The following is an 8,225-nucleotide window of genomic DNA, read 5'->3' as shown; positions in this document are numbered from 1 at the left end:
TTCTATACAATATGTTTTAGAAAAAACTGCTCCAGGGCTATCAAAGAAAAGCTGATCCAGGCCGAATGAAAGGGGAGCAGGCTCATGATGTCCAGACTTGGGGTAGCAGGGATGGAATTTGCCCTGCCTCAAGGGTACAATGATAGGCAGCCAGGCCCATGCTCAAAACACCAAAGGATTCCACTCCTGCTGGGCACAGAGCTCACTAGACCCCCCTCCTTACTGTGTACATCCACTGACTTCTCCACCATCAAAACACTAACCATCCCACCAGGGCCTCATCCATGGAGCCTTCCTTGGCTACCCCTACCCCATCTTCCAGTCTTACAACAGCCAACGGCCATGAGCCTAAATCTCTGTCTGACTCTACACAGGTGTTTAACTCAGGATGCCGACTGCAGGGTCTAGAGGTTCCTTCTGACTCCAAAATTCTATTTATTATACATAGTCTTTGTCCTTCATAGGTCACAAGTTCAATGAACAAAGAGGAAATAAACCCAATACTTTATGAAACTGGTATGGCTCTCCTATAAAGGAGGCCTGTTAAGTGCCAGGCATTTCAGTTCAAACCCACCAGCTACTCTGTGAAAGGAAGATGGGGCAATCTACTTCCATAAAGATTTCCAGCCTTGGAAACCCAATGGGGGTCACCATGAGTTGAAATTGACTCGATGTCTATGGGTTTTTATATATTCGTTGTCAGGACAGTGGTGGTTCAGTGATAGAATTCTTACCTTCCATGCAAGAGAACTGGGTTTAATTCCCAGTTAATGTACCACATGCACAGCCACCAGGCATCTGTTAGTAGAGGCTTGGGTGTTGCTGTGATGCTGATCAGATTTCAGCAAAGCTTTCAAACTAAGACACACTAGGAAGAAAGGCCCGGTGATCTACTCCTGAATTATCAGCCAATTAAAACCCTATGGATCACAACAGTCCAATCTACAACACACAATGGGGATGGCACTGGACCAGGCAGTGTTTCATTCCATTGTGCATGGAGTTTCCATGAATTGGGTTCAACTCAATGGCAGCTGCCAACAACAACATACACTCAGTACTGCCATTTCTTAAAGCAAGCAGAAATATGGCCTTTTTCAAGATGAAGAACTTGAGACGCAGAATGGCTGCCAGCCAAAGATGCCCCACTAATAAGTATAAGACCCACAATTTGACATTGGGTCTGTCTGATTACAGAAGCTCTTCTGAAGTATATATTTCTATACAGAAAGCCAGAAACAGGGCACAAAAGCTCTCTGGACAAGGGAAGGTCAGCTACAGCTCACTAATGGCTGGTACCTCAGAACTTCTCCAAGGCCACTCCAAGAGATCTGATCAAAAAGGAGTATCTGAAGTCAATACAGGGGCAGCTGATCCTCAAGTTCCCTGGATGAGACAAAGCATCAGTAAAACTCTGGAATCCAGAGTTCTGAGATTTGAAGCTACAACCCTGACTGAAAGTGTCAGGCCAGACCTCAGGCAATTACTAAGCTGTAGGAGCTCTGGTAGCATAGTGCCTAAGGCATTTGACTGCTAGCCAGAAGGCTGGTGGTTCAAACCCACCAGCCACTCCTCAGAAGGAAGGTTGGACAATCTACTTCCATAGTGATACTGCCTTGGAAACCCAAGGAGGGGTCGCTATGAGTCAGGTTCGACTCGACAGCAGTAAGTTAGAGTAGAATGAGATCTGACCACCATTCATCTGTCAGTTTGTCATACTGTGGTAGTTCACATGTTGCTGGAAGCTATGCCATCATACCAGCAAAGTCACTCATGGTAGAAATGGAGCATGCAGACTAACAGACAAGGAAGAAAGCCTTGGCCAGTGGAACACTGTCTGACATAGTGCCGGAAGATAAGCCCCCCCAAGTTGGAAGTACTCCAAATATGAGTCAATCTTAACGTCACGGATGGAGGAAAGTTTTCAAGACCTGCTGTTGCTGTTATGGCAGGACTCAAAATGAGAAGAAACAGCTGCAAACATCCATTATATAATTGGAATGTGGAATGTACAAAGTATAAATCTAGAAAAATTGGAAGATGTCAAAAATGAAATGGAACACTTGAAGATCAATATCTCAGGCATTAGTGAGCCAAAATTGACTGGTAGTTGCCATTTTGAATAGGACAATCATATGGTCTATTATACCAGGAATGACAAATTGAAGAAAAATAGCATCATATTCATCATCAAAAAGAACATTTCAAGATCTATCCTAAAGTATGGGAGCTCTGGTGGCATAGTGCCTAAGGCATTTGACTGCTAACCAGAAAGCTGGCAGTTCAAACCCACCAGTCACTTCTCAGAAGGAAGGTTGGCCAATCTACTTCCATAGTGATACTGCCTCAGAAACCCAAGGAGGGATCACTACGAGTTGGATTAGACTCAATAGCAGTGAGTTTATTGTTTTTTTGATCCTAAAGTACAATGCTGTCAGTGATAGGATAATATCCATATGCCCACAAGGAAAACCAGTTACTACAACTATCATTCAAATGTACATACTAAGTACTAATGCCGCAGATGAAGAAATTGAAAATTCTTAGCAACTTCTGCAGTCTGGTATTGATCAAACATGCAATCAAGATTCAATGATAATTACTGGTGATTGGAATGTGAAAATTACAAACAAAGAACAAGGATCAGTAGTTGGAAAATATGGCTTTGGCAATAGAAATGACACTAGAGATCGCATGACGGGATTTTACAAGACAAATGACCTATTCAATGGAAATATCTTTTTTCAACAACATGAAGGATGACTGTGCACATGAGCCTCAAGAGATGAAATACCCAAGAATCAAATGGATTATACTTGTGGAAAGAGGTGATAGAAAATCTCAATATCATCAGACGGAACAAGGCTAGGAAGTGAATGCAAAACAGACCAGCAAGTGCCCATATGCAAGTTCAAATTGAAGCTGAAGAAAATTAAAACAAGCCCACAAGAGCCAAAATAAGATCTTGAATATATCCCGCCTGAAGACCAGCTCAAGAAGAGATCTGACATACTGAACACTAATGACCAAAGACCAGATGAGGTGTGAGATTACATCAAGAACATCACACAAGTAAAGCAAAAGATCATGAAAAATATGAGAAAGAAATAAAGAAACACAATAGATGTCAGAAGAGACACAGAATCTTACCCTTGAACATACAGTGGCTAAAGTGAGCAGAAGAAAGATGAGGTTAAGGAGCTAAATGGAAGATTTCAAAGGGCAGCTCAAGAAAAACAAGTAAAAAAGTTTATTATGAAATGTACAAAGACTTGGGAGTTACAAAAACAAAAGGAAGGAACGTGTTTGGCATTTCTCAATGAAAGAGCTGAAGAAAAAGTTCAAGTTACAATACTGAAGGCTTCTATAGGCAAAATACTGAACAATGCAGGAAACATCAAAAGAATATGAAATAGTCACTATACCAGATAGAAGTGGTCAACATTCAACCACGTCAGGAGATAGCATATGATCAAGAACCAATCAACATTTCAAACAATATCATTAATATCTCACACAAGTAGAATTTTGCTGAAGGTAGTTTTAAAAAACTGTTGCAGCAGTACTTCAATAGGGAACTGCCAGAAATTCAAGCCTATGGTATTGAAGGAAGACATAAAGCTGCATGGAAGGCAATGGAGAAAAACAAGGCTCCAGGGATTGATGGAATGTTAATTGAGATGTTGTAACAAACAGAGGCAACACGAGAAGTACTCACTCACCTGTACCAAGAAATTTGGAAGACAGCTAGCTGGCCAACCACCGAGAAGATATCCATATGTGTACCCATTGCAAAGAAACATAATCCAACAGCATGTGAAAATTTTCCAACAATATCATTAATATCACACACAAGTAAAATTTTGCTGAAGACAGTTTAAAAAAAACTTGCTGCAGTACATCAATGGAGAACTGCCAGAAATTTAAGATGGATTCAGAAGGGAACATGGAACAAGGGATATCATTGCTGATGTCACGTGGATCTTGACAGAAAGCACAGAATACCAGAAAGATGTCTACTTGTGTTTTACTGACTATGCAAAGACATGTGACTGTGTGGATCATAACAAATTATGGATAACATTATGAAAAACAGCAATTCCAGAATAATTCCGCTCATATGGAACTTGTACATAGACTAAGAGTCAGTATGTGGGGATATTGTGTGGTTTAAAATCAGGAAAGGGTTGTATCCTTTCACCATACTCATTCAATCGTACACTGAGCAAATACTCCAGAAGCTAAACTATATAAAGAAGAACACGGCATTAGGATTGGAGGAAAAGTCATTAACAACTTGAGACATGCAGATGACACAATCTTACTTGCTACGAGTGAAGAGGGCTTGAAGCACTTACTGATGAAGTAAGTGGAAGCCTTCAGTATGGATTACACTTCAACATAAAGAAAATGAAAATTCTCACAAGTGGATCCTAATAAGCAACATCATGATAAATGGAAAAAAGACTGAAGTTGTCAAGAATTTCATTTTACTTGGATCCACAATTAATGCCTGTGGAAGCAGCAGTCAAGACATCAAACAATATACTGCACTAGGCAAGTCTACTGCAAAAGACCTCTTTAAAGTGTTAAACAAAGGTGTCACTTTGAGGACTAAACTGTGCCTGACATAAGCCATGGTATTTTCAACTGCTTCATATGCATGCTAAAGCTGGACAATAAATAAGGAAGACCCAAGAATTCATGCCTGTGAATTATGGGTTTGGCAAAGAATACTGAATATACACCATGGACTGCCAGAAAAATGAACAAATCTGTCTTGGAAGAAGTACCATCAGAATGCTCCCAGAAGTAAGGATGGTGAGACTTCATCTTACATACTTTGTATATGTTATCAGGAGGGACCAGTTCTTGGAGAAGAGATCATGTTTGGTAAAGTAGAGGGTCACTGAAAAAGAGGAAGACTCTCAAGATAGACTGACACAGTGGCTACAACAATGGGCTCAAACACAGTAACGATTATGAGGACTGTATCTGTTGTACACAGGGTTACTATGAATCAGAACCAACTTGACAGCATCTAATCACAATGGGATCTGACACTTATATTAGTTATGAGCCTGATAGAAAACGTGTTGTTATCTCAGACACAATCATGGAGACAATACCTCAATAATTCATTATATGCAGAGCACCTGTGATCATGCCCAAACTTCTTCAGGGAGGACAGTTCCCACCAAGAGCTGGAGTGGGTCTATATCTAAACCACAGTCCCATTAGGACACTGAGCCCTGAACCTCAGTTTCCCCAGACATTTAAAGGGAATCAGGCTGCATGCTAGAAGAAGTGTGGAACATGGAAATAAAGACAAATAATAAGCACTGAATTCCTTAAGGAATTGCTGGGGAAATGCAAAACACATTCAGAACTAGAAACTTTACCCATAATTCCTCTAACTCTTTCCACTCTCCTGCACAGAAGTATAGAGTAGGAAGAGAAAGTAGAAGTTGAAGAATTCAATTCCTACATTTTACACCCAAGGAAAAGGTTACCAGAGAGGTGGAATGACTTGTTCAAGGTCACAGCCTTGTACAGGTTGCCAGCCCAGTCACCTTTTCATGACAGTCTGCTATGGGATTGGGCCCCGAAATGTCACAGCCAAGTGATACTCCTGATAGACTCCAACAGACAGAAAACAAAAATGTGAAAAAGTCCAGCAAAGAACACACTAATGGAATGACTGTCCTCAACTTCTCACTAAGGTGAAAATGTTACTAGTTTTCTTATTTACTAAAAAAAAAATCCACCTTCAATTCTTTTCAAAATAGTCAAGTCATTCATCATTTGAGATTTGGTGGCCAAAGGTACAGATGGTGAGATGGACCACGACTCTCATCTGCAGCCTCAGGTTCTTTTAATCAAAAACAGAGGACAGTCCCAGAAACTGCGTCCTCCTGATTCCACAGCTCCCTTCTGAAACTTATCTCCCACGGAATATCAAATGCTGACAAGATCTGTCTCCCTCTGGACCCAGCTCCTAGTTGAACCATCTTGGGGCTGAATGAGGATGAGGGTGAACACATGTGAGGGCTGGTAGAATTCCACGGAAAAGCAGCCTGGGTTTGCTTCAAAAATAAAGCACTAAAAAAAATTATACCAAGCTTCAGCCAAATGCATCCTTCCTGACAGTCTGGACACCAACTACCAAATACTTGGACAAGAAGAGTGAAGAACAAAAAATGTGAAAGCAGTAACAACACAGACCTCAAGGGTGAGAAGAAAAGCTAATAAAAGCCTTAAGTTACTGGTTATAATGAGCTGGCTGCACACGGTTTAATTAAGCAAATCAAAGGCCAGGTATTCTGGACATATTTTACAATAGACTCAAAAGTGGCCTACTCTCATTCTACATTTGTCTCACAGCTTCTCAACCAACACCACAATCATCTCTCATACCCTGATGATTCCTTGTATAAACTTCAGTTATGTCAATTCAGCAGGTCTTGGAGCTAAAAAAAAAATACAGCCAGATATTTAGGGACTGTTTCTTTAAAAAAAAAAAAAAAAATTCCCCTAAAGATTGCCGAAACCTATTTTTACCTGAGAAAACTGACGGAAGTTATGCTTGGTCATCATGTACCAGATTCTTTATTGAACTATCTGATTAGCATTTCACCACAGGCATTGCACTAGCATATCTATGTGCCCCATAGAATAAAAAGAAATTCCACAAGTTCATTTAAAACCTCAGAAGCACAAAAACACTAAATCTTATCTTTACTCATTGAAAAAGATATATTCTGATCAAAATGGCCCAGTTGCCCTGAGAAACGAGGATGTTGAAAAGTGCACCAAAATCTCTCAGTCGAGAGAACATTTTAGATTCGTGCAACTCAGAGCTGGCTTCCCCCTAAGGGCAGTCGCTGACTTTCAGTAAAGGAAAAAGCCAGGAGGACTGGAGATTGCCAGGGGGAGGTGGGGAGAAGGAATGTGTGAATAAGGCTCTATGAATAAGTGTGCTGTTAGGAGGAGGGCTGAAGCAGGGGCAGCACTGGTTGCACCATTAAATTTTTGCTTCATCTGAAGACTTCTCTGGAAGCTGAGAGGTTTGCCTCCTTGATAAGTAAGAAGGGAACCTCTATCTCTCAGAAGCTAACTCCAATGAGAGCTGACTGGTCAACATCTGGAGGCCTTCAGAGAAGCAAGAGCAGGAGGAAGAAGAGAAGGATGGCTTTTATTTTCCCCTTTATTTCCAACACACCAGTATTTTCCAAAACACAAATACACTGCCACAAAACACAGCTGAGCTCCACCATCCAGTACGATGTATAATTAATGATCAAGAAAGAACACTTCAGTTCTCCCTGTGTTTTTATTATAGCGAGCTTCCACCAATAGCCCTGCCTCCCCACCTCTTTCCTTAGCAACCATGTTCACTGCCACAAGTTGCTGTGCCTTGTACAAGTTTTTTGTTTTTCTCGTGGGGGGGGGGGGGTCCTTGTATTAACTTTCCTAGAAAAGATGTGGAGACCAAGATTCTGCACTACTTGCCTTCATATTCTTCCCTCCAAACATATTTGTGTTGTGAGGTCCCCTAAGATGGGAAGTACAACAAAAAAGTAGCTCTATCAACTTTTTCCCCCCAGCCCTTTCTTTTGATTATGCAGTTTTCTATCAAAAACTGCCATCCTGAGCCCAGCTTCCAGCCAGTGCGGAGGGAAAAGAGGACCTCTCTAGAGACACAGCAACAGACCGCCTAGCAACCATACATCCAGGGTGTGGTGAGCCTGGGTGTCGGTGGGCGTCTCTGCGCCAGGAATAGCTGAAACCCGCATCCAGCCACCTCACAAGCGCGGAGGAAGAGGTTCGCAGTGAAACCTCGCCCTCGGCCAACTCCAGAGGAGACCTCTCGCTCCAACGCTGCGCCGCTGCCGGCGTTTCTGGGGACATAAAGTGGGTGGCCTGGGGGCACAGCTACTGAGGCCAAAGAACTTAGCGTAGTCCAGGAGAATATCCAAGGATGGAGAAGGAAGCGACATCTGATTGGTGACCTCGCAACACTCCTAAAAGTGGCAGCCCCACGGGATGCTTCCCAAACTGGGGTGGTTCTCCCGAACTTTCTCTTGCCCCTCAAGATCCCCCACTGCCTCTGGCCACGTTGCTCCTCCAGAATTCCCAAATCTAAAAGATTTGCTTCCTCATCTAAAGGATTTTCCCTTCCTTGTAACCCTTTGAACTTATCTCCCCAACAGGTTCTTAAAGTG

At 42.0% G+C, this 8,225-nt stretch overlaps 1 protein-coding gene across 1 annotated transcript in view; it reads right to left on the bottom strand.

The window, feature by feature from the left end:
• Positions 1 to 8,225, bottom strand: part of KCNMA1 (potassium calcium-activated channel subfamily M alpha 1) — a 1,147,148-nt gene that overhangs the window by 1,138,042 nt on the left and 881 nt on the right. The gene's annotated exons all lie outside the window — the stretch shown is intronic.

This window comes from Orycteropus afer, unplaced genomic scaffold, assembly GCF_000298275.1.
Source record: "Orycteropus afer afer isolate SDZICR_OR568_19922 unplaced genomic scaffold, OryAfe1.0 scaffold00052, whole genome shotgun sequence".
Lineage (NCBI taxonomy): Eukaryota > Metazoa > Chordata > Mammalia > Tubulidentata > Orycteropodidae > Orycteropus > Orycteropus afer.
The sequence above is the reverse complement of the archived record's forward strand: the minus strand, read 5'-3'. Positions and strand labels throughout refer to the sequence as shown.